A 25,211-nucleotide genomic window follows, 5' to 3' on the forward strand; every position below is an offset into this window, starting at 1 on the left:
AGGAAAAAAGGCACAGGACTCAAATAAATAAAATCCAAAATGAAAGAGGAGAGATCACCACAGACATCATAGATATACAAAGAATTATTGTAGAATACTATGAAAAATTATATGCCACCAAATACAACAATCTAGAAGAAATGGATAAATTCCTAGAACAATACAACCTTCCTAGACTGAGTCATGAAGAAGCAGAAAGCCTAAACAGTCCAATCAGCAGGGAGGAAATAGAAAAAACTATTAAAAACCTCCCCAAAAATAAAAGTCCAGGCCCAGACGGTTATACTAGTGAATTCTATCAAACATTCAAAGAAGACTTGGTTCCTATTCTACTCAAAGTCTTCCAAAAAATTGAAGAAGAAGCAACACTTCCAAACACATTTTATGAGGCCAACATAACCCTCATACCAAAACCTGGCAAGGATGGCACAAAGAAAGAAAACTACAGACCAATATCTCTAATGAATACAGATGCTAAAATTCTAAACAAAATACTGGCAAACCGAATACAACAACATATTAAAAAAATAATACATCATGATCAAGTGGGATTCATCCCAGAATCTCAAGGATGGTTCAACATACGCAAAACAGTTAACGTAATACACATCAACAAAACAAAGAACAAAAACCACATGATCTTATCAATAGATGCAGAAAAGGCTTTTGATAAAATACAACACAATTTTATGTTTAAGACTCTCAACAAAATGGGTATAGAAGGAAAATATCTCAACATGATGAAGGCCATATATGATAAACCATCAGCCAACATCATTTTAAACGGCATAAAACTGAGGACTTTCTACCTTAAATCAGGAACAAGACAGGGTTGTCCACTCTCTCCACTCTTATTTAACGTGGTGCTAGAAGTTCTGGCCAGAGCAATCAGACAAGACAAAGAAATAAAAGGCATCCATATCGGAAAAGAAGAAGTAAAGGTATCACTTTTTGCAGATAATATGATCCTATACATCGAAAACCCGAAGGACTCCACAAAAAGATTATTAGAAACAATAAACCAATACAGTAAGGTCGCAGGATACAAAATTAACATACAGAAGTCCATAGCCTTTCTCTATGCCAACAATGAAATATTAGAAAACGAACTCAAAAAAATAATCCCCTTCATGATTGCAACAAAAAAAATAAAATACCTAGGAATAAACATAACAAAGAATGTAAAGGACCTATATAATGAAAATTACAAAGCATTGTTAAGGGAAATCGAAAAAGATACAATGAGATGGAAAAATATTCCTTGTTCTTGGATAGGAAGAATAAATATAATCAAAATGGCCATATTACCCAAAGCAATATACAAATTTAATGCAATTCTCATCAAAATCCCTATGAGATTTTTTAAAGAAATGGAACAAAAAATCATCAGATTTATATGGAACTATAAAAAACCCCGAATAGCCAAAACAATCCTAAGGAAAAAGAATGAAGCTGGGGGCATTACAATACCTGACTTTAAACTATATTATAGGGCCACAATAATCAAAACAGCATGGTATTGGCAGAAAAATAGACACTCAGACCAATGGAACAGAATAGAAAGCCCAGAAATAAAACCACATATATATGGTCAAATAATCTTTGATAAAGGGGCCAACAACACACAATGGAGAAAAGAAAGCCTCTTCAACAAATGGTGTTGGGAAAACTGGAAAGCCACATGCAAAAGAATGAAACTCGACTACAGCCTGTCCCCGTGTACTAAAATTAATTCAAAATGGATCAAAGACCTAAATATAAGACCTGAAACAATAAAGTACATAGAAGAAGACATAGGTACTAAACTCATGGACCTGGGTTTTAAAGAACATTTTATGAACTTGACTCCAATGGCAAGAGAAGTGAAGGCAAAGATAAATGAATGGGACTACATCAGAATAAAAAGTTTTTGCTCAGCAAGAGAAACTGATATAAAAATAAACAGACAGCCAACTAAATGGGAAATGATATTTTCAAACAACAGCTCAGATAAGGGCCTAATTTCCAAAATTTACAAAGAACTCATAAAATTCAACAACAAACAAACAAACAATCCAATAAAAAAATGGGAAGAAGACATGAATAGACACTTCTCCCAGGAAGAGATACAAATGGCCAACAGATATATGAAAAGATGCTCAGCTTCATTAGTTATTAGGGAAATGCAAATCAAAACTACAATGAGATACCACCTCACCCCTGTTAGATTAGCTATTATCAACAAGACGGGTAATAGCAAATGTTGGAGAGGCTGTGGAGAAAAAGGAACCCTCATTCACTGTTGGTGGGACTGTAAAGTAGTACAACCATTATGGAGGAAAGTATGGTGGTTCCTCAAAAAACTGCAAATAGAACTACCTTATGACCCAGCAATCCCTCTACTGGGTATATACCCCAAAACCTCAGAAACATTGATACGTGAAGACACATGTAGCCCCATGTTCATTGCAGCACTGTTCACAGTGGCCAAGACATGGAAACAACCAAAAAGCCCTTCAATAGAAGACTGGATAAAGAAGATGTGGCACATATACACTATGGAATACTACTCAGCCATAAGAAATGATGACATCAGATCATTTACAGCAAAATGGTGGGATCTTGATAACATTATAAGGAGTGAAATAAGTAAATCAGAAAAAAACAAGAACTACATGATTCCATACATTGGTGGAACATAAAAATGAGACTAAGAGACATGGACAAGTGTGTGGTGGTTACCAGGGGTAGGGGGAGGGAGGACAGGGGGAGAGTTAGGGGGAGGGGGAGGGGCACAGAGAACTAGATAGAGGGTGGCGAAGGACAATCTGACTTTGGGCGAGGGGTATGCAACATAATTTAATGACAAGGTAACCTAGACATGTTTTCTTTGAATATATGTACCCTGATTTATTAATGTCATCCCATTACCATTAATAAAAATTTATTTAAAAAAAAAAAAAAAAAAAAAAAAAGATTGCAAAAAACTAAAATATAGACTGACCAGGCGGTGGCGCAGTGCATAGAATGTCGGACCGGGATGAGGAGGACCCAGGTTCGAGACCCCGAGGTCGCCAGCTTGAGCACGGGCTCATCTGGTTTGAGCAAAGCTCACCAGCTTGGACCCAAGGTCGCTGGCTTGAGCAAGGGATTAGGCTTGAGCAAGGGATTACTCAGTCTGCTGAAGGCCCACAGTCTCAAGGCACATATGAGAAAGCAATCAATGAACAACTAAGGTGTTGCAACGAAAAATTAATGATTGATGCTTCTCATCTCTCTTCGTTCCTGTCTGTCTGGCCCTATCTATCCCTCTCTCTGACTCTGTCTCTGTAAAAAAAAAATAAAATAAAATACTTTTTATAGTTACACAATTTTAAAATAGCTAAATGCCATATTATCACACAAAATTTCACTGATTAGGAAAAACAGTAAGTTGGAAATAGTAATTGGCTCAGGAATAACTGGATGAGACAGGGATGACTTACTTTTTCTCTGTATACTTCTTTACAGCTTCTGATTTGGTATATGTATTGTCTATTTTTTAAAAAACAGGTATACATAAGATGAACAATGCCTGACAGGTGGCAGCACAGTGGATGGAGCGTTGGACTGGGACGCAGAGGACCCAGGTTCAAAACCACAAGGTTGCCGTCGTGAGCACACGCTCATCCGGCTTGAGCGCAGGCTCACAGGCTTGAGCGCAGGGTCGCTGGCTTGAGCGTGTGATCACAGACATGACCCCATGGTTGCTGGCTTGAGCCCAAAGGTTGCTGGCTTGAAGCCCAAGGTCACTGGCTTAAGCCCAAGGTCGCTGGCTTGAGCAAGGGGTCACTCACTCTGCTGTTGTGCCCCCTCTCCCCATCAAGGCACATATGAGAAAGCAATCAATGAACAACTAAGGAGCCGCAAGGAAGAATTGATGCTTCTCATCTCTCTCCCTTCCAGTCTGTGTGTCCCTATCTGTCCTTCTCTCAGTCTTTCTCTGTCTCTGTCATAAAAAAAAAAAAGATTAACAACAAAGTCACATCTCTCTTTAGTGCAGTAAAAGTATATACTCCCAAACTGCCTATTTTGTTCTGAAAATAATAATAATTTTTTTTAAATCAATCCAGGGACATGTCTCATCTCACACTAAAAAGCATTTGGTAATTTCTCTGGTATTAAACATTATAATCAAGCATAATTCTCTCACCCAACACTGTGACACATCTTTAAACAATGACACAGTTGATTATCCCACCCTCCTTGAAAACTTCCTTTCCTTCACTTCTAGTACATCCCACTCTCTGGTTGTCCTAATAATTCCTCTTAGCAATCTTCTTTCTTGGGTTCCTCCTATATCCCCAGAAGATATCTAAAAGGTAAGTTCCAGGAAGGCAAAGATTTTTGTCAGCTTTATTCACTATTGTAATTCGCAACAGCTAAAAAACTAGCAAGAACCATACCCAATAATAACTGTTAAATGAATAAGTAAATGAAACAGTGCCCCAAGGCATACTAACGAGCCATAGAATTACATTCCACATATTTTTGTTTACTTTATTACATTATATTTCTCTGAAAATTGACCATTGATGTACTTACTGATTATTTGATTAACCAAAATACTTCATTTCCTGGTCTTTCTCCATCAATGTTTTTGATACAGTATGTGTAAACTGCACATTTAACAGGTCTTATTCTACTTCTTAAGTCATTAAGGTAGTTTAGAACAGTGGTCCCCAACCTTTTTTGGGCCACGGACCAGTTTAATGTCAGAAAATATTTTCACGGACCGGCCTTTAGGGTGGGACGGATAAATGTATCACGTGACCGAGACAAGCGTCAAGAGTGAGTCTTAGACGGATGTAACAGAGGGAATCTGGTCATTTTTTAAAAATAAAACATCATTCAGACTTAATTATAAATAAAACAGAAATAATGTAAGTTATTTATTCTTTCTCTGCGGACCGGTACCAAATGGCCCATGGACCGGTACTGGTCCACAGTCCGGGAGTTGGCGACCACTGGTTTAGAAAAAGACAGCTATCACCTTGGCGGGAGAGCTTACTTGGTTACAGTATCGCCCCAATATGCAAAGGTTGCTGGCTCAATCTCGGGTAAGGGCACATACAGGAACAGACTGCTGTTCTCCCTCTCTCTCTCTTTCTCTCTCTCCACCCCTTCCTCTCTAAAATCAATCAATAAAACTTTCTTTTAAAAAAAAAGAGCAAGAGCAGTTGTTGCTATTAGAACCTTCACTTTCACTTTGTCTCCAGTATTAACGTTAATTAACAGACTGACATACTTGTCTGACTTTAGTAATGGAAAATAAGGACACTTCAGCAGATTCAATAAGGATATCACAGTAATGACCAGCAAACGACATTTCTTAAAAAATAAAATGTAGCCCTGGCCGGTTGGCTCAGCGGTAGAGCGTCGGCCTAGCGTGCGGAGGACCCGGGTTCGATTCCCGGCCAGGGCACATAGGAGAAGCGCCCATTTGCTTCTCCACCCCTCCGCCGTGCTTTCCTCTCTGTCTCTCTCTTCCCCTCCCGCAGCCAAGGCTCCATTGGAGCAAAGACGGCCCGGGCGCTGGGCATGGCTCTGTGGCCTCTGCCTCAGGCGCTAGAGTGGCTCTGGTCGCAATATGGCGACGCCCAGGATGGGCAGAGCATCGCCCCCTGGGGGGCAGAGCACCGCCCCTGGTGGGCGTGCCGGGTGGATCCCGGTCGGGCGCATGCGGGAGTCTGTCTGACTGTCACTCCCTGTTTCCAGCTTCAGAAAAATGAAAAAGAAAAAAAAAAAAAAAAAAAAAAAATAAAATAAAATGTAGGAATTTTACTTAATTCGAAAGAATATAGGCCCTGTCTGGCTGGCTTAGTGGTAGAGTGTCAGCCCTGTATGTAGATGCCCTGGGTTCAATTCCTGGTCAGAGCACACAGGAGAATCAATTGTCTGCTTCTCCACCCCTCCCCATCCCCCCCCCTCTCTCCTCCTCCCACAGCCATGGCTCAATTGATTTGAGCAAGTTGGCCACCAGTGCTGAGGATGACTCCATGACCTCCACCTCAGGTGCTAAAAATACCTTAGTTGCAAAGCAGCATCCCAGGTGGGCAGAGCATTGCCCCATAGTGGGCTTGCTGGGTCAATTCCAGTCAGAGCTCATGCATGAGTCTGTCTCTCTGCCTCCCTTGCTTTCACTTAATTTAAAAAAAGAAAAGAAAAGAAGAGAATGCACTCCTATGTTTACTGCAGCATTACTTACAATAGCCAAGATCTGGAATCAGCCCAAGTGTCCATCAGTAGAGAAGTGGATAAAAGGCTGTAGTATGAAATACTATTCAGCTGGGGAAAAAAAGAAGGAAGTCTTACCCTTTTGCAACAGCATGGACAGACCTGAAGAATATTATGCTAAGTGAAATAAGCCAATCAGAGAAAGAAAAGTACCATATGATTTTACCCAGACATGGAACCTAATGAACGAAATTAACATATAAAACAGCAACAGACTTACAGAGAACAGACTGACAGCTGTTAGAGAGAAGGGGGATATTCAGGGCTGGGTGAAAAAGGTGAAGGGATTGAGAGAGAGAAAGAGAGAGAGAGAGAGAGGCAGGCCCTGGCTGGTTGGCTCAATGGTAGAGAGTCGGCCCAGTGTGTGGAAGTCCTGGGTTCAGTTCCCAGTCAGGGCACATAGGAGAAGCAACCATCTGCTTCTCCACCCCTCTCCCATCTCTCTCACTTCTCCTCCCCTCCCACAGCTATGGTTCGAATGGTTTGATAAAAGTTGGCCCGGGCACTGAGGATGGCTTCATGGCCATCCATCAGGTGCTAAAATGGCTAGGTTGCCAGCAACAGAGCAGTGACCTAGACAGGCAGAGCATCAGCTGGTAGGATGGATCCCAGTCAGGGTGCATACAGGAGTCTGTCTTTGCCTCCCACCTCTCAATTAAAAAGAGAAATAAAGAGAAAGAGAGAGAGAGAGAGAGAGAGAGAGAGAGAGGGAGGGAAGGAAAGGGAAGGACAGGGAGGGGGGAGGGGAGGGAAGGGGAGGGAAGGGGAGGGGGGAGGAGGGGAGGGGAGAGGGGAGGGGGGAGGGGAGGGGGAGGGGAGGGGAGGGGAGGGGAGGGGAGGGGAGGAGAGAAAGAAAGAGAGAGAGAGAGAGAGAGAGAGAGAAAGCAAGCAAGCTAGCTAGCTAGCTCATAGACACAGGTAACAGTATGGTGATTACCAGAGGGAAAGGCGGGGAGAGGGGAGGTAGAAGACAGTAAAAGAAAGATAAATGGTGATGGAAGGAGTCTTGACTTGGGGTGGTGAACACACAATATACAGACGATGTATTATAGAACTGTACACCTGAACTCTACCATATTCCCCATGTATAAGACGCACCTTAATTTTGGGGACCGAAAACTGGAAAAAAATGTATTACATAAAGTCATTGAACTCAAGTTTTATTCATTATAAAATTCATACAACTTCTCATCACTGTCAAAACTCCCATCCATTAGCTTCCTCGTCTATGTCTCATGACAAATCACTGTCTTCATATATTGCCTCATCCTCAGTTCCATCTATGGCATTTGAAATGCCATAACCACTGCATAAGATGCACCCAGTTTTTAGACCCCAAATTTTTCAAAAAAGGGTGTGTCTTATACATGGGGAAATAGGGTATATAATTTACTAACTAATGTAACCCCAATAAATTCAATTTTTTTAAATGTATGGGTTTTTTCCAGGCATAATACATTCTAAAGAAAAATAGATCATCTCCCCAAATCATGATTTCACTCCCACAAGAATCGCATCTCACTGTCGACCATGCAACTGTCCTTTAGTGTCCCCAAATCATATGATCTCATTCCCACAAGAATCACATCTCACTCTCAGCCTTGCAAGTGTCATTTAGCAATATACATAAGGTTTCACCTGGAATCTTCACATTTGTACCCATGTGTACCCAATTAAACCAAACTATAATTTAAGACCCAAAACTAAATATGTGAATTTTAATTCTTCCTTCTAAGTAACTAATCTAAAATCAGAACTATTCATTGTACCAATTTACAACTTGATATGTCTGAATACAGTTAAATATTTTATTTATAATTACAACTGGACCTCACTCTTTCTCTCTTTAACAGCTATTGTATCTCTTCCCTATAAATCTTTTCAAGCAGAAGTATTTGCTAAAAGATGAGTCTGCTCATTAAGTAGGCATGTTTAAAAAGGCAATGGCCCTGGCTGGCTGGCTCAGTGGTAGAGCGTCAGCCCAGCGTGCAGAAGTCCCGGGTTCGATTCCCGGCCAGGGCACACAGGAGAAGCGCCCATCTGCTTCTCCACCCCTCCCCCTCTCCTTCCTCTCTGTCTCTCTCTTCCCCTCCCACAGCCAAGGCTCCATTGGACCAAAGTTGGCCCAGGCGCTGAGGATGGCCCTGTGGCCTCTGCCTCAGGTGCTAGAATGACTCTGGTTACAACAGAGTGACGCCCCAGATGGGCAGAGCATCGCCCCCTGGTGGGCATGCCGGGTGGATCCGGGTCCAGAGCATGCGGAAGTCTGTCTGACTGCCTCCCCGTTTCCAACTTCAGAAAAATACACCAAAAAAAAAAAAAAATTAAAAAGGCAATGGTCTGCAACTACTGAAACAGACATCTATATATTTCTCTCTTGAGTAACAGGAAAGCACTTCTCTGGCTATGTTCCCAAATAAATTAAGCCTTGGGAAAGTCATTGCTTAAATTCTATTTCATGATGGTTTCTCTTCCTCCATAAATGAATTATTGAGAGCCATGCCTACTTCCATCCATTACATAATACATGTCCATCACAGGACCTGTTTCTGAGCAAGAGGTAATTTACATGACACTGATAGGTAAGGTCAGTGAATACTGTAATCTCTTTTTTTTTTTTAAGTGAGAGGTAGGGAGGCAGAGACAGACTCCCACATGGGCCCAACAGGATCCATCGGCAACCCCCACCTGGGGCTGCTGCTCTGCCCATTTGAGGCCCATTGCTCAGCAACTGAGCTATTTTGGCACCCGAGGACAAGCCATGGAGCCATCCTCAGCACCCAGGGCCAACTCACTAAGCCAATGAAGCTATGGCTGCAGGAGGACGGGAGAGAACGGAGGGGGGGTGAAGAAGCAGATGGTCACTTCTCTTGTGTGCCCTGACTAGGAATTGAACCCAGGACTGCCAGACGCCTGGCAGAGCCAACCAGCCAGGGCATAATCTCATAGGGAGCAGAAATTCAAAAAAGAAGATTCTGATTTAATGTGCTAAGTTGTGAAACACTGTGTGAATAACACTGAACACTGTTTACTCTTAGTAACAACTCCCTATGAAGTGACAGACACATGCCCCCAATGTTATTAGAGAGAATTTTTAAAGCATTGGACTCTAAGAACATTTCTGAGAAATTGAGGGGGGGGGGGGTCTACCAAAAAAAATTATTCTGCTTCATTTTTAAAGTGTCTAATAAAGACATCTGCAATCGAGAAATAATAATACTAAGTGTTGAACACAAAATTTCTAAATGTCAAGGTCTACTGAAAAACTAGCTATAAAGGGCAGGTGTGCTTTAAAATGTTTAAGCAGTTTTCATATAATTAGCTCCAACAGAAATGTTCAAATTGTTCATTTTATCCATCCAAAGCAGCCAACTACAACCACCTGCAACTATTCCTCAGAAATGTGTCTTCCAAAGCAACCACCTGATTATCAGGCCTTCTCTTAAGGGGCCAGGATAGAACTTGTAAATAAGTTGGTAAAAAGGAGACCTTTTCGTCAAAGAAAAAAGACTGGAAAGTAACACCTTTAAGGATCTAAGTGTAATGAGATCTGAATGAAGTTGTCTTAACCCAAGATCTCATTCTTCTTAAGGGGTGTAAAACTTCAAACCCATCCACGCTCATAATTACCCACCTGAGCCAAAGCAGAGGAATTCTCCTCCCTCCCCGACCCACCCCCTACCCACCCACCCCGCCAGGACGAAAAAGAGAAAAACCACCAAAACCCTAAAGTAGAAATGTGAGACCTAATGCATTAGCTTCTCTAACTGCCTCAAAGGCAACATCCACTGCTCATCTTCCTTCTGAAATACAACCGTTCATCTACCTTACCATTCCCCATTAGAAAAAAAAAAATCCTCACCTTTTTCAACATTTTACATCATTCACTCAAACCCACAGATCTACCCTGACCGCACCCCAACCTCTGCATAGCTCCCCAATTTCTCCATCTTGCCACCACCTCGCCCACAACATCATGTCTCATCAACCTTCCACCATCGGTTCTCCAAGTGCTCAAAGCCCCCCTCTCTCACCTCCTACCTCCCGCCCCGGGTTCCCCACATCTATGGCCTCCGCTCCCGCCCAATCCCGGAGCTCGGCTGGGTGGAGCCCGCCGGTGGGCTAGGGTGGGTAGAGATGGGTTGGGGTTGGGGGTGGGGTCCGACCCTCCCCGGACTTCCCCATCCCCCCAGCGGGGTCAAGAAAAGGAGGTGGTCCCGAAACCTCACCTACAGCGCCGCCTCTCTCCGGGGGCGCGCTGCTCAGCCTAACGAGGGCCCTGAGCAAGAAGCAGGGTAAGAAAAGGCAAAAAAAAAAAAAAGAGCCTGGGGGCCAGCGACAGGCGGGAAGCCCTAGATCCCGCCCGACTTCTGAGCTGCCGCCACCGCGGCCGTCTCACCCTGCTCAGGGTTGCTGTTGTGTCTACGGCTGCTGCTGCTGCTCCTGCCGCTCCTGCCGCCACCGCCCCGGCACCGCCACCACTACGGCCGCCGCCGCCACCACAGACACAGCACCGCCCGGGCGCCCGCCGACGTCACCGCGCCCCGCCCCCTGCGCGAGACACCTCGCCCCGCCCCAGGCCTCGGCCGGGGACCGCGAGCCCCGCCTTCCCCCAGGCGAGCTGCTTCTCTTCCCCGCGCCCCCGGGGGCGCGACTCTGCAGCCTGGGGCCTCTGGCGCCCTCCAAGGAAAGGCCGCTTAGAGGTTGGGAAGCAAGGGTGACTCAGGCTCCGGCAGTGGCTCCGCGCGGAAGCTGAGTCACGAGCGCGGAGCGGCCACACGTACACACCCCCACACGCCGCCCCTGCGGCCACGGGAGCGCAGAGCGGGAGCCAGCTCGGGAAAGCGGCGGTAGGTGGGAGCTAGGAAAGGCGGCGTTTGTCTCCTTCTGCTTGCCGTAGGAAGGGGACCGGCCGGGCGGAGAGCGGAATGTTGTCTTCGCAAACCTTAGAGTCGCCCCACCCCCGCCTTGGCGGTGTCCGTTACACAACCCCGAGACCGCCGCCGCCGTAGGGAGCAGCTCTAGATTGGCAGTGGGCGCCCTTTGTCCGAGGAAAGCTGGATTTCCCCCAGCCCTTAGCTTTCGCGAAGTGTGGCACCTGAGGTAGTAAGAGACACGGCCCTGGGGAAAGAACTTAGGTGTCGCAGGAGACCCGCGCCTTTGTAGGTCGCTTTTCTGTAGTGGTTGGGGCTGGAGAGAAGAGCGTGGGTGGAAGTTAATGTCCACGTGCATTTCTTGCGATGTGCCAGGTACTGTGCTGCGTTATCTGTCTTAGGCCTCACAACAGCCGATGGATTCTACGGTACAACTGGTGCCGCATTTTAGGCAACCCAGGGTTACTCCGCGGTCGGGTTTCTTTGGCTGGAGCCTTGCAGAGAGGCTGACACCTCCACTAATTGAAAGATGTGGGTAAGCTATCTACACCAAGAGTGTACGAGTGATGTGAATTGTATTTCTTCCCAGCCTTCCAGTGTTTATTAAAATAATTTTAAATGCCCTTGAAAGCTGAATCATCATTTTACCCCTACTTACTTTACACCACCACCATTAACCAGTTTACACTTTCTCATAATGCCACTAATATCTTCTCTTCTCTCCTTGGTATTCACCTTCATTCATTCACCAAATTCTACTGGTTTATCCTGCCCAGGCTCACTAATTGTTCCCTCCCATGATCATTATTGCAGTTCCGCGTCTGGTTGTATAGTCGCCCCCTTCGGTACATTCAACATATGGCTACCGATGGTTACACTGCCAAATAAGCATCCTAAAATATTTCATTTTCTTGGACATCTGGCTTTTTTTTTTTTTTTACAGATTTTTAAACTTTTTTTTTTTTTTTTTTTACAGAGACAGAGAGTGAGTCAGAGAGGGATAGACAGGGATGGAGAGAGATGAGAAGCACCAATCATTAGTTTTTCATTGTGCGTTGCAACACCTTAGTTGTTCATTGATTGCTTTCTCATATGTGCCTTGACCGCGGGCCTTCAGCAGACCGAGTAACCCCTTGCTGGAGCCAGCGACCTTGGGTTCAAGCTGGTGGGCTTTTCCTCAAACCAGATGAGCCCGCACTCAAGCTGGCGACCTCGGGGTCTCGAACCTGGGTCCTCTGCATCCCAGTCCAATGCTCTATCCACTAAGCCACCGCCTGGTCAGGCAGACATCTGGCTATTTACCTAAGAAAAGTCATCCTTTGACTGTCAAGAGTAGTGAGTCATTAAATATTTATAGTTTCCATTCTGCCACCCTCTATACCTGTGTTACCTTAGAAAATAGCTTTACCTCTGGGTCCTACTTCTTTAACTGTGATACCGAGTATGAACTAAATGTCTGAGATCCGTCCTATCCCTAGAATGTGTGGATGTGGAGAGTTAAGATGCTAAACACAAAGTTATTCATACACAGGAATACTGTCAATATCACAAACTCAGAATTTTGTTTTTGTTTTTAAATTTCTTTGCTTTTTATGTCGTTTTGTTTGCCATTCCACTGGTTGTTGTCATTTTTCTTATTTCCTATTCTGCCCCCAATGTCATTTTTTAAACCTACATTTAGGATTTGTTTATTAAATTTGGCTAACTGAGCACATGCATTCATTGTATCTTCTTCCTGCGACCCCATTAAAATGCTTATGAAGGAATTTTTAAGTCATACAAACCCATACAAAAAAGAAAATGGAAAGGGGACCCCATGATTTTTTTAAACTTTACACACTGAAAATAAGTGCAGTCTGACTAAGCACACAGGAAGAAACTATAATGTATAATAGGTGTATCAGGTGCTGCAGCCAGAAATTATTTAGAGAGACTGAAATTTGGAGACACAAGACAGCAAGAGTGAGAAGCAGGGCTGAAAACAGGGAGCCTAAATAAAGGTCTGGCCCTGGCAGGATAGCTCAATTGTTTAGAGAATCATCCCCATAGATCAAGGTTGTGGGTTCAGTCCTGGGTCAGGGCACATACAAGAGTTAACCAATGAATGCATAAATAAGTGGAATGACAAATTGATGTTTCTCTCTCTCCTTTCCTCTCTCACTCAAATCAAATAAAGTTTGAAATAAATAAATAAATAAAGGTATGTGTATGGAACAGCACAATAGCTGGGCATTTATCCCAAGATAAAAATCAAGTGTTACCCTCTGGGGAGGAACCTGGGCAGCTATTTGAGCATTTGATGACTAAGTAAAGCATTCTTCATTCTGGTACAATAACCCATTTCCTACCCATTCAATCTAGAGTGAACTTGTGCACGTCGGAAAGACCCTCCTAAGTTCACAACATTCCTAATCATTCCAACAACCTCATCTTAAATATGAACACACAACCAAGGATTATTAGATATCTTAGGGAAGGCTTCAACTTGAGAGGAGTGGAGAAGATAAACAGAAAATGTAACCACAGGAGAAACACAAACATCAGAGAACTTTAAAAAAGCTAATTAGAATCTCATAGATGTTTATGACGCCTATGGAAAAAAAGTATTCAGTTGAAGAAACAATCCAAGAATAAAAAGGATGGTTTGAAGTTAGAAATAAGTAATTGCCAAAATTATAAATTTAGCTTAACAATTAAAAGATACAGTCAAGGAAATTTTTCAAAAATAGAAGAAATAGCCTGTCCAGGCGGTGGGACAGTGGATAGAGCGTCGGACTGGGACACAGAGGACCCAGGTTCGAAACCCCGAGGTTGCCGGCTTGAGCACAGGCTCATCTGGTTTGAGCAAGGCTCACGAGCTTGAGCCCAAGGTCGCTGGCTTGAGCAAGGGGTCACTCGGTCTGCTGTAGCCCCTGGGTCAAGGCACATATGAGAAAGCAATCAATGAACAACTAAGATGCCACAACGAAGAATTGATGCTTCTCATCTCTCTCCCTTCCTGTCTCTCCCTCTCTCTCTCTCTCAAAAAAAAAAATAGAAAAAATATATAATTGCATTTTGTTTTATTCATTTTAATATTAAATGTATATATTTATTATATCTAATATATATGATATACAAATTGCTAGAGAAAATATAAGAATTTGCAACAAAACCCTTTTTAAAGTACTAATGTCAATTATCAGAAACCACACCCACTCAGATATAAAGGCCTAACTTACCCATGATAGACATTTATTAAGAATTAAATATACTAGTGAGTATATTTAATATACTGAGTATTTTTCATATATAGGGTTAGTAAAATGTACAGGAATACTAGTGAGATTTCTCCAGGTATACCTTTTGCAAAGTTTCCACCTTTTTTTTTTTTTTTTTTTTTTGTATTTTTCTGAAGCTGGAAACAGGGAGAGACAGACAGACTCCCGCATGCGCCCGACCGGGATCCACCCGGCACGCCCACCAGGGGCGACGCTCTGCCCACCAGGGGGCGATGCTTTGCCCCTCCGGGGCGTCGCTGTGCCGCGACCAGAGCCACTTGAGCGCCTGGGGCAGAGGCCAAGGAGCCATCCCCAGCGCCCGGGCCATCTTTGCTCCAATGGAGCCTTGGCTGCGGGAGGGGAAGAGAGAGACAGAGAGGAAGGAGGGGGTGGGGGTGGAGAAGCAAATGGGCGCTTCTCCTATGTGCCCTGGCCAGGAATCGAACCCGGGTCCCCCGCACGCCATGCCGACGCTCTACCGCTGAGCCAACCGGCCAGGGCCTAGTTTCCACTTTTTAATCGTGTAAATGGTTTATATGTTTTTAAGAAGTTAATTCAAAAATACTGAAACAAATAAACCTAATCATATCAAATTGATACATAACCACACTGACAAAAATTTTATTTTAGTCACTTTTGAACCTAGTATTTGACTACTCATCCTTAATGGTATGTAGTCTAATAATTACTAAGAGACTTTGAAAATTACTTAGATTTGTGGTTGATGGCATCCAGAGAATAGTAATTCTGGCACTATTCTGTCTTTATTATAGGATAAATCAACTGTGTAACTATATTGATGTTATTATGGGGTATAGGAAATTTAAATATGGAATGGAAAAAGATGAAGAGGAACCCTGTTTGTTAGATTTGTACTGAAAGTATCAGGGTCGATTCATTTTTCTCCCTAGTTTGTCCACTGAAAGGGTCTAGAAGCAAATAAATTCTAGTAGCAATGAATACATTTAGATCATAGTTTCTAAATTCTGTTCCTTTCCAAATCAAAACAAACAATAAAATGGAGCTTCTTGGAGAAATTGCAAACTCCAGGTCTGGGGGAAATAATAAACAATCTGGCCTGACCAGGTGGTGGTGCAGTGGATAGTGTATCAGCCTGGGACACTGAGGACCCAGGTTTGAAACACCGAGGTTGCTGGCTTGAGTGCGGCCTTATTAACTTGAACATGGGCTTACCATCTTGACTGTGAGATCATAGACATGACCCCATGCTTGATGCTTTTGCCCAAAGGTCACTTGAACCCAAAGGGATTACTGGCTTGGCTGGTGCCCCACCCCACCCCAGTCAAGGCACGAAAGCAAAGCCATCAATGAACAACGGAAAGAAGTGAGTGCCGCAACTACAAGTTAATGCTTCTCTTCACTTCCATAGGATGATGTTCTGAGACTATGTGAATGAACTACAAAACTGAAAAAATGGCCCTGGCCGGTTGGCTCAGTGGTAGAGCGTCGGCCTGGTGTGCGGAAGTCCCAGGTTCTATTCCCAGCCAGGGCGCACAGGAGAAGCGCCCATCTGCTTCTCCACCCCTCCCCCTCTCCTTCCTCTCTGTCTCTCTCTTCCCCTCCCACAGCCGAGGCTCCATTGGAGCAAAAATGGCCCTGGCTCTGGGGATGGCGCCTTGGCCTCTGCCCCAGGCGCTAGAGTGGCTCTGGTCGCAGCAGAGCGTCGCCCCCTGGTGGGCGTGCCGGGTGGATCCCGGTCGGGTGCATGTGGGAGTCTGTCTGTCTCTCCCCGTTTCCAGCTTCAGAAAAAAAATTAAAATAAAAAAAATTTAAAAATTAAAAAACTGAAAAAATATTTTGACATTTTACATTGGAGAGATTTGGCAGACACTACTTTAACCAAATGATTAAACTTAGCATCACTAGTAATGGGACAAAATGACATCTTATGCCTTCACAGTGGATGCAATGCATAGTATACACATAATCTACTCACAACTCTTGACCAAAAAAATGTTTAAGCTGAATCCATTCATGAGGAAATAATCAACCAAAGCCACTGTCAAGAACTATGAAGGCCCAAGCCCTGGCCGGTTGGCTCAGTGGTAGAGTGTCGGCCTGGCGTGCAGGAGTCCCAGGTTCAATTCCCGGCCAAGGCACACAGAAGAAGCACCCATCTGCTTCTCCACCCCTCCCTCTCTCCTTCCTCTCTGTCTCTCTCTTCCCCTCCCGCAGCCAAGGCTCCATTGGAGCAAGGTGGGCCCAGGTGCTGAGGATGGCTCTGTGGCCTCTGCCTCAGGCGCTAGGATGGCTCTGGTTGCAGCAGAGCGATGCCCTAGATGGGCAGAGCATCACCCCCTGGTGGGCATGCTGGGTGGATCCCAGTCGGGCGCATGCGAGAGTCTGTCTGACTGGCTCCCTGTTTTCAGCTTCAGAAAAATATAAAAAAAAATTTTTTAAAAAAGAACTATGAAGGTCCTGAAGTTTTGCCCTACTTGAAAAGTAACAAATTAGCCTGTTACATTTCTTAAATGCTAGCTGAAGTTACAAGGATCTTGGATGGGTCAGAGACAAAGGACATTTTCTCATAACAATAAGAGTTAATCAAAGTATCATTATTTACTTATGCCAATTTCCCAAGCCCCAGTTCCCACAGGATGACACCTGCCAGATGATGCCTACCCACACTGTAGGTTGAGTTACAGAAAGCAAGTCCAAACTTAGGGAGCCCACATTTTTTCTTTTTTTCTTTTTCTTTTTTATATATGTGTTTAATTATTCCTATTGTGTTTACATTCTCCTTTTTTTTTAAGATTTTTTATTTATTCATTATAGAGAGGGGAGAGAGAGAGAGAGAAGGGGGAGGAGCTGGAAGCATCAACTCCCATATGTGCCTTGACCAGGCAAGCCCAGGGTTTCGAACCAGCGACCTCAGTATTCCAGGTCGACGCTTTATCCACTGCGCCACCACAGGTCAGGCAAAATAGATTTTTTTTTATTTTATTTATTCATTTTTAGAGAGAAGAGAGAGAGGGAGAGAGAGAGACAGAGAGGGAGAGAGAGCAGAGAGAGACAGAGAGAAGGGAGGAGGAGCTGGAAGCATCAACTCCCATATGTGCCTTGACCAGGCAAGCCCAGGGTTCCGAACCGGTGACCTCAGCATTTCCAGGTTGACGCTTTATCCACTGCGCCACCACAGGTCAGGCAACCCACATTTTTTATAATAGGCTATAAGCACACATGTCTGACTTTTGCCTTAAAGATTACTTTTATTATACAGGGTTACAACAGCCTTGACATACCACATTTCGAGGTCACAATGCTCACTTCCAAAAAAACATACAAAAATTGAGACATGAGTGTTTTGGTTTATGCCATTAGCGTTGTACTTACAGATCACACGGGTGAACTAGTTTGGTTGCGTGCAACAGAAGAATATCCATTAATGCGGTGTATGAGTGAGGGAGTTGGAATCTCCCAGTACGCTTACCTACACCATTTTGGACTGTTAAAAGTGCAAGTGTTCCATTTGTGTTAGGCTAGGCTATGTTAATTTACACCAAAATTGGGGTTACATCATTGTCATAGGAAGGAAACTGTGTCGTAACCGGACGACCCTCTGTACGGATAATAATAAAGAAACCTGTCCTGATGACAGACATTATCACTAGCTTCTAAGGCAATTCACTATCCAAATATCTTTGAAGAGCTATTCCAGAACAAAAGGACAGTTAGAGCTGCTGCTAACAATTATGAAAGAACTTGAGACCATAGAGAACTATGTTCAGTAGCCAATGTGTGGGACATTCTACAAAACTACTGGCCTGGATTTATTAAAAATGTTAATGTTCTGACTAGGTGGTGGTGGTGTAGTGGATAGAGCATCGGACTGGGATGCGGAGGACCAAGGTTCGAAACCCCGAGGTCACCAGCTTGAGTGCGGGCTCATCTGGTGTGAGCACAGCTCACCAGCTTGAGCCCAAGGTCACTGGCTTCAGCAAGGGATTATTCCGTCTGCTGTAACCCCACAGTCAAGGCACATATGAGAAAGCAATCAATGAACAACTAAAGTGCTGCAACAAAGAATTGATGCTTCTCATCTCTCTCCCTTCCTGTCTGTCTGTCCCTATCTGTCCCTCTCTCTGACTCTTTTTCTGTCTCTATCAAAAAAAAATGTTAATGTTCTATTGCCCTGGCTGGTTGGCTCAGTGGTAGAGCATCGGCCTGGCATGTGGATGTCTTGGGTTCAATTCCCAGTCAGGGCACACAGGAGAGGCGCCCATCTGCTCCACCAGTCCCCCTCTCACCTCTCTCTTTTTCTCTTTTCCTCTTCTGCAGCCATGATTCGATTGGAGCAAGTTTGCCCCAGGCACTGAGGATGGCTCCATGGCCTCCACCTTAAGTGCTAATAAGAGTTTGTTTGCTGAGCAGTGGAGCAACATCCCAGATGGGCAGAACATCACTCTGGTGGGTTTGCTGGGTGGATCCTGGTCGGGGCACATGTGGGAGCCATGTCTCCCCTCCTCTCACTGAAAAAAAAAAATTTTTTTTAATGTTAATGTCATAGCAAATGTTGTCAGTGTCCTGCCTATATCCCCTCAACTTTCGAACTTCAGCATGCTGTAGCAGATGTCTCACTCCCAGCTTTTGCATTTCTTTGCCTGACAGCATTTTTCTTAAACTTATTCCTAAGGAAGGCCCCTAGAGAATTGGACTCCTGCAGAAGCAGCCCTCAATTATTGACTGAAATACACGTTTTACACTAATTCCCTGAAATTCCCTATGGTATAAAGCAGTTTCTTTGGTGGTAACTGGCTTGATAACACACCCTTTTATTGTCTGCTTTCTTTCCCTGTCTCGCTTCCTTACTATTCTACTAGTGTTTCCTGGATCACCTCACAAATAAGTAACTGGTACGTAAGTCCTATCTCAGAGCCTGCTTCTGGTAGAAGCCAAAATAAGTCATGTCCACATGGAAATGTCAGATGGGCAGTTAGATATGAATCTGAAATTGAAAGGAGAGGTCCAGGCAATCTGTGACTCATTGGCAAAAGGTAGTGTTTGTTTGGGTTACCTATTGCAACAAGAACAATTACCTCAAAATTTAGTAGTTGAAAACAACAAAAAAATTTTTTTAGCTTGCAATTATGTGGATTAGAAATTTGAATCTGTCTCAGCTGGCCAATTCTTCTGTTTCACATGTCATCACCTGAGGTCACTCACTCCATGGTATGCAGCTCCAGATGAGCTCTAATCCTCCACAGCATGTAAAGCTGTAATGAGCATCAAAGGTGTGAATGAAGAGGAAGTCCAAGCACTTGAAACTTCCAATGTTGAAAGATCAGTGACCTGAGGAAGAACCAGCCGCAGAGATTGAGGACTATGTCATAGGCTGCTGATAAACCAATAAGATGAGAGTTAAAAATTGACACTGGATTTAGTGATATAAACATCACTGGGGAGAGTGACATCAGAGAAATGGCGCCATGAGGAGTGCGACCGACAACTCTCCCCGAAATTTCAACAAGTTCATCAACCAGAGACAGAAAAATCTATCCTTGGAGCGTCTGGGAGTTCCACACACTGAAAGCAAAGGTAGGGTGAAGTGAAAAATTGACTAAATATATAATCAACCCTGAAGGAAATAAGTCGGACAAAAAAAACACTCTGCCTTCCTCACTAACCTGAGCAAAGGCTGCTTTCACTTGGAACTGAGAGTCAGGGGGGGCTAAGGGTGTGGAGGAAGCTAGGCTGCGGTATGGACATTCATTCAAGCTGAGGAAAGAGTGTGCCTGTGGTGAATCAGCCCACATGAGCAAATGTGCGTGCCACGAGCAGCAGCTGCCAGCGGTGTGCAGGGAGTGCGCCAAAGCAAACTTCCCTACTCCCAAGCTTCTCTGGACGGGCGGGGCGCCTCACCCAGCCATTTAAGCTAACAATCAAGTGTCGGGGGAGGGGCGCGCGGACAGCTTGCAGTCCTTTCTGTATCAGACTGGCGGATCCAATCGCTGAAATTAGCTTAACCCACAGTCTGCTCACCTCCCAACTGACCTACGCAGCTCTAACTGACAAGATCTCTCTCAGTTCAGCGATCTAAGACAAGAGGCGTGCCTCTTGCTAAAGGGGTGGGGGCAACCTCTGATTGGCAGAGCTTTCATACTCAGGGATATATGCTAAAAAGAGGGGCTTGGCAGATGTTAAGACCTCCTGTACTGCAGGCAGTGACTAGGGCATCTTCTTTCCAGCCAAAACAGGTTACAAAGTGTGGAAAGCCTGGGGAGAGTGGTCCCACAAAATTCTAGGCGTGCTGAACAGGCCTGCAGGCTCATTGAAAGTCACCTTGAAAGCAATTTGCTCCCAGCCCCACCTGATTACGCTGGTGGCTCTGACCGCCAGAGCCTTACCCAGAGCCCTGCATTGAGTGGGGATAGAGTGGGGATTTGCCAGCTCTTCGAGCCTCTTACTCCCCAGGCAGAGGCAGCAGTAGCCTCATAGCTGGATCATCAGGCTGCTAATTCAGGAAGGAGAGACTAGGAGAGAGGCTCCGGGAAATCTGACTCTCTCATTGTCAGAGCCTGCAAACGCTAACAAGCCTTGACTACCAACGACACTGAAACCTAATATATGACATCGCTGTAGAGTCTCATCAACTGCAAATCTCTACCTAAGCATGCCACAGGGGCAGAGCCTTCGGTACAGAGTCACTGACCAGGAAGAGGGAGAGGAAAGAAAAAGGAAGAAGTTAACCTCTCAAAATCAAGAAAAATCCACAGACTTTATAACTTGTTCCACTATTTTTTTGTTTCTTTCATCTTCTTGCCTTTATTATTATTATTTCTATTTCCTCCACCTTGGTCATTTTATTCTCTGCCCATCTTATTCTGTTCTCTTCTTGAACTACACTACCCATAAGTGTTACATTTTATTTCTTTTCTTCTTCCTTACTCTCCATGAGTGTTACACTCCAAAACCCTTAACTCTCTCTCTCTCCCTCTTTTTTTTTATTCTTTTTTCTTCTTTTCCTTTTCCCCTTTTTCTTATTTCTCCCTCTCTATTAGTTTCTTCTTTTCTCCTTTTACTTTTCCTCTCATTCAATCCTCAATCATGAACAAATTATTTAATTTGGGACTCAAGTTTTTTTGTGTGTGTGGCATTTTGGGTGCTTTTTACCTCGCTTTTTAACTCATTAGCATTCCTTCCAACCCAGGATCTCCATTCTATTTAGTTTTTGCTCCACTTAATACAATATTTTTTTCCTTTTTCCTGTTTCCCTCTTATCCCTCTCATTATATCTCTTAGTCGACCATCACTTACAAGCAAATCATTTTATACTTGACCCAAATTTTTTCCTTTTTTGCATTTTGTGGATCCCTACTTCCTTTTTTGCCCCTTGAACACTTCTCCCAAACTCAGGCCCTCCGTTATAGGCAGTTTTTGTTCCATTTAGCATAATATAATTCACAGTTCATCACAATATTTTCCTAAGGAGGAGGGGAGAGGAGGGGAAGAGAACAAAAAAAAGGGGAAAGAATAATAAATTATCCTTGGCTTTTTGGGGTTTTTTTCCAAATTTTTTTTCCATTTTTTTAATCTTTTTTTTTACTTTTTATTATTTATTCATTTTAATTAGTGCTATTAACATGACCACCCTCAGATGCCATTAAGAAAAAGGAAATCGAATATCATGGATACAAAAGATAGAGAAGTAGCACAGATAGATGTGGAAAAATCTATGGAGAAAAAATTTAATATATTGGAAACCCTAGAGCTAAATGACAGAGAATTTAAAATAGAAATCCTAAAAATACTCAGAGATATACAATAAAACACAGAAAGTCAATTTAGAGAGCTCAAAAAACAATGAACACAAAGAATATATTACCAAGGAAATTGAAACTATAAAAACAAATCAAACAGAGATGAAAAACTCAATTCATGAACTGAAAAACGAGGTAACAAGCTTAGCTAATAGAGCAGGCCAGATAGAAGCTAGAATCAGTGACATAGAAGACAAGGAACTTCAGGCACAACAGAGAAGAAGAGAGAGACTCAAAAATTAAAAAAAATGAGGCCCTGGCCGGTTGGCTCAGCGGTAGAGCGTCGGCCTAGCGTGCGGAGGACCCGGGTTCGATTCCCGGCCAGGGCACACAGGAGAAGCGCCCATTTGCTTCTCCACACCTCCGCCGTGCTTTCCTCTCTGTCTCTCTCTTCCCCTCCCGCAGCCAAGGCTCCACTGGAGCAAAGATGGCCCAGGCGCTGGGGATGGCTCTGTGGCCTCTGCCTCAGGCGCTAGAGTGGCTCTGGTCGCAACATGGCGACGCCCAGGATGGGCAGAGCATCGCCCCCTGGTGGGCAGAGCGTCGCCCCCTGGTGGGCGTGCCGGGTGGATCCCGGTCGGGCGCATGCGGGAGTCTGTCTGACTGTCCCTGTTTCCAGCTTCAGAAAAATGAAAAAAAAAAAAAAAAAAAAAATTAAAAAAAATGAGAAAGCCCTACAGGAATTGTCTGACTCCATCAAAAAAAATAACATAAGAATAATAGGTATATCAGAGGGAGAAGAGAGAAAAAATGGAATGGAGAATATATTAAAAAAAATAATAGACGAGAACTTCCCAAGCCAGTGGAAAGAACTAAAGCCTCAAATTCAAGAAGCAAACAGAACACCAAGTTTTCTTAACCACAACAAACCTACTCCAAGGCACATAATGAAAATGGCACAACCAACAACAAAGAAAAAATTCTCAAGGCAGCCAGGGAAAAGAAGAATACAACATATAAAGGAAAGCCTATTAGATTATCATCACATTTCTCAGCAGAAACTCTACAAGCTAGAAGAGAGTGGACCCCAATATTTAAAGCCCTGAAAGACAGGAACTTTCAGCCAAGAATACTATACCCATCAAAGCTACCCTTCAAATACGAAGGAGAAATAAAAACATTCACAAATACAGAAAAGATGAGGGAATTTATCATCAGAAAACCCCCACTCCAGGAAATACTAAAGGGAGTTTTCCAACCAGATACAAAGAACAAAACAAAACAAAACCACAAGTAAAAGCTCCACCAAGAACACAATAAAACCAAATTTAAACTGTGACAACAAAAGCAAAAAAAAAGGGGAGAGGATGGAGATTAACAGTAGCAAAGGACGATGAAGTGCAGAAACACTCATAAGATAGGGTACTACAATGAATATGGTAGGTACCCTTTTCATTACTTAATGGTAACCACCCTTGAAAAAACCACCACAGAAGCACATGACTTAAGAAAGGTAGCAACAGAGGAAAGAAGTATGGAATACAAACAAAAACAAATGATAGAAAAAAAAAGAGAAGAATCAAACAAGATACAAAACTAACAGAAAGCAATTTATAAAATGGCAATAGGGAACCCACAAGTGTCAATAATTACACTAAATGTAAATGGATTAAACTCACCAATAAAGACACAGAGTAGCAGAATGGATTAAAAAAGAAAATCCAACTGTATGCTGCCTACAAGAAACACATCTAAGCAACAAGGATAAAAACAAATTCAAAGTGAAAGGCTGGAAAACAATACTCCAAGCAAATAACATCCAGAAAAAAAGCAGGTGTAGCAATACTCATATCTAATAATGCTGACTACAAGACAGAAAAAGTACTCAGAGACAAAAATGGTCATTTCATAATGATTAAGGGGATACTGAATCAAGAAGACATAACAATTCTTAATATATATGCACCAAACCAAGGAGCACCAAAATATATAAGACAGGAACTTATTGACCTAAAAACAAAAACTGACAAAAATACAATCATACTTGGAGACCTCAATACACCACTGATGGCTCTAGATCAGGGGTCCCCAAACTATGGCCCATGGGCTGCATGCGGCCCCCTGAGGCCATTTATCTGGACCCCACCACACTTCCAGAAGAGGCACCTCTTTCATTGGTGGTCAGTGAGAGGAGCATAGTTCCCACTGAAATACTGGTCAGTTTGTTGATTTAAACTTACTTGTTCTTTATTTTAAATATTGTATTTGTTCCCATTTTGTTTTTTTACTTTAAATAAGATATGAGCAGTGTGCATAGGGATTTGTTCATAGTTTTTTTTATACTCTGGCCCTCCAATGGTCTGAGGGACAGTGAACTGGCCCCCTGTGTAAAAAGTTTGGGGACCCCTGCTCTAGATCGTTCATCGAAACAGAAAATTAATAAAGATATATTGGCCTTGAACGAAACACTAAAGCACCTGGATATGATAGACATCTACAGGACACTTCATACCAAAGTGACAGAGTATATATTTTTCTCTAGTGTACATGGAACATTCTCAAGAATTGACCATATGTTGGGCCACAAAAATAACATCAGTAAATTCAGAAAAATTGAAATTGTACCAAGCATATTTTCAGATCATAAAGCCTTGAAACTAGAATTCAACTGCAAAAAAGAGGGAAAAAACCCACAAAAATGTGGAAACTAAAGAACATACTTTTAAAAAATGAATGGGTCACCTGACCAGGCGGTGGCGCAGTGGATGGAGCGTTGGACTGGGATGCAGAGGACCCAGGTTCGAGACCCCGAGGTTGCCAGCTTGAGCACGGGCTCATCTGGTTTGGGCAAAAAGCCCACCAGCTTGAACCCAAGGTCACTGGCTCCAGCAAGGGCTACTCGGTCTGCTGAAGGCCCACGGTCAAGGCACATATGAGAAAGCAATCAATGAACAACTGAAGTGTTGCAGCACGCAATGAAAAACTGATGATTGATGCTTCTCATCTCTCTCCGTTCCTGTCTGTCTGTGCCTGTCTATCCCTCTCCCTGACTCACTCTCTGTCTCTATAAAAAAAAAAAAAATGAATGGGTCAAAGAAGAAATA

General features: G+C 43.4%; 1 protein-coding gene across 14 annotated transcripts in view; it reads right to left on the minus strand.

The window, feature by feature from the left end:
* ERC1 (ELKS/RAB6-interacting/CAST family member 1) overlaps positions 1 to 11,806 on the minus strand; it is a 544,893-nt gene extending 533,087 nt beyond the window's left edge. For 4 of the 14 annotated variants that reach the window (XM_066369487.1, XM_066369485.1, XM_066369495.1 and 1 more), the window contains exon 1: positions 10,655 to 11,804. The gene's annotated coding sequence lies outside the window, so the exon portion shown is untranslated. The other 10 variants (XM_066369491.1, XM_066369493.1, XM_066369489.1 and 7 more) reach the window with 4 other exon arrangements.
* Between the last annotated feature and the right edge of the window lie 13,405 nt (positions 11,807 to 25,211).

Source organism: Saccopteryx leptura, chromosome 2 (genome assembly GCF_036850995.1).
Source record: "Saccopteryx leptura isolate mSacLep1 chromosome 2, mSacLep1_pri_phased_curated, whole genome shotgun sequence".
Taxonomy (NCBI): domain Eukaryota; kingdom Metazoa; phylum Chordata; class Mammalia; order Chiroptera; family Emballonuridae; genus Saccopteryx; species Saccopteryx leptura.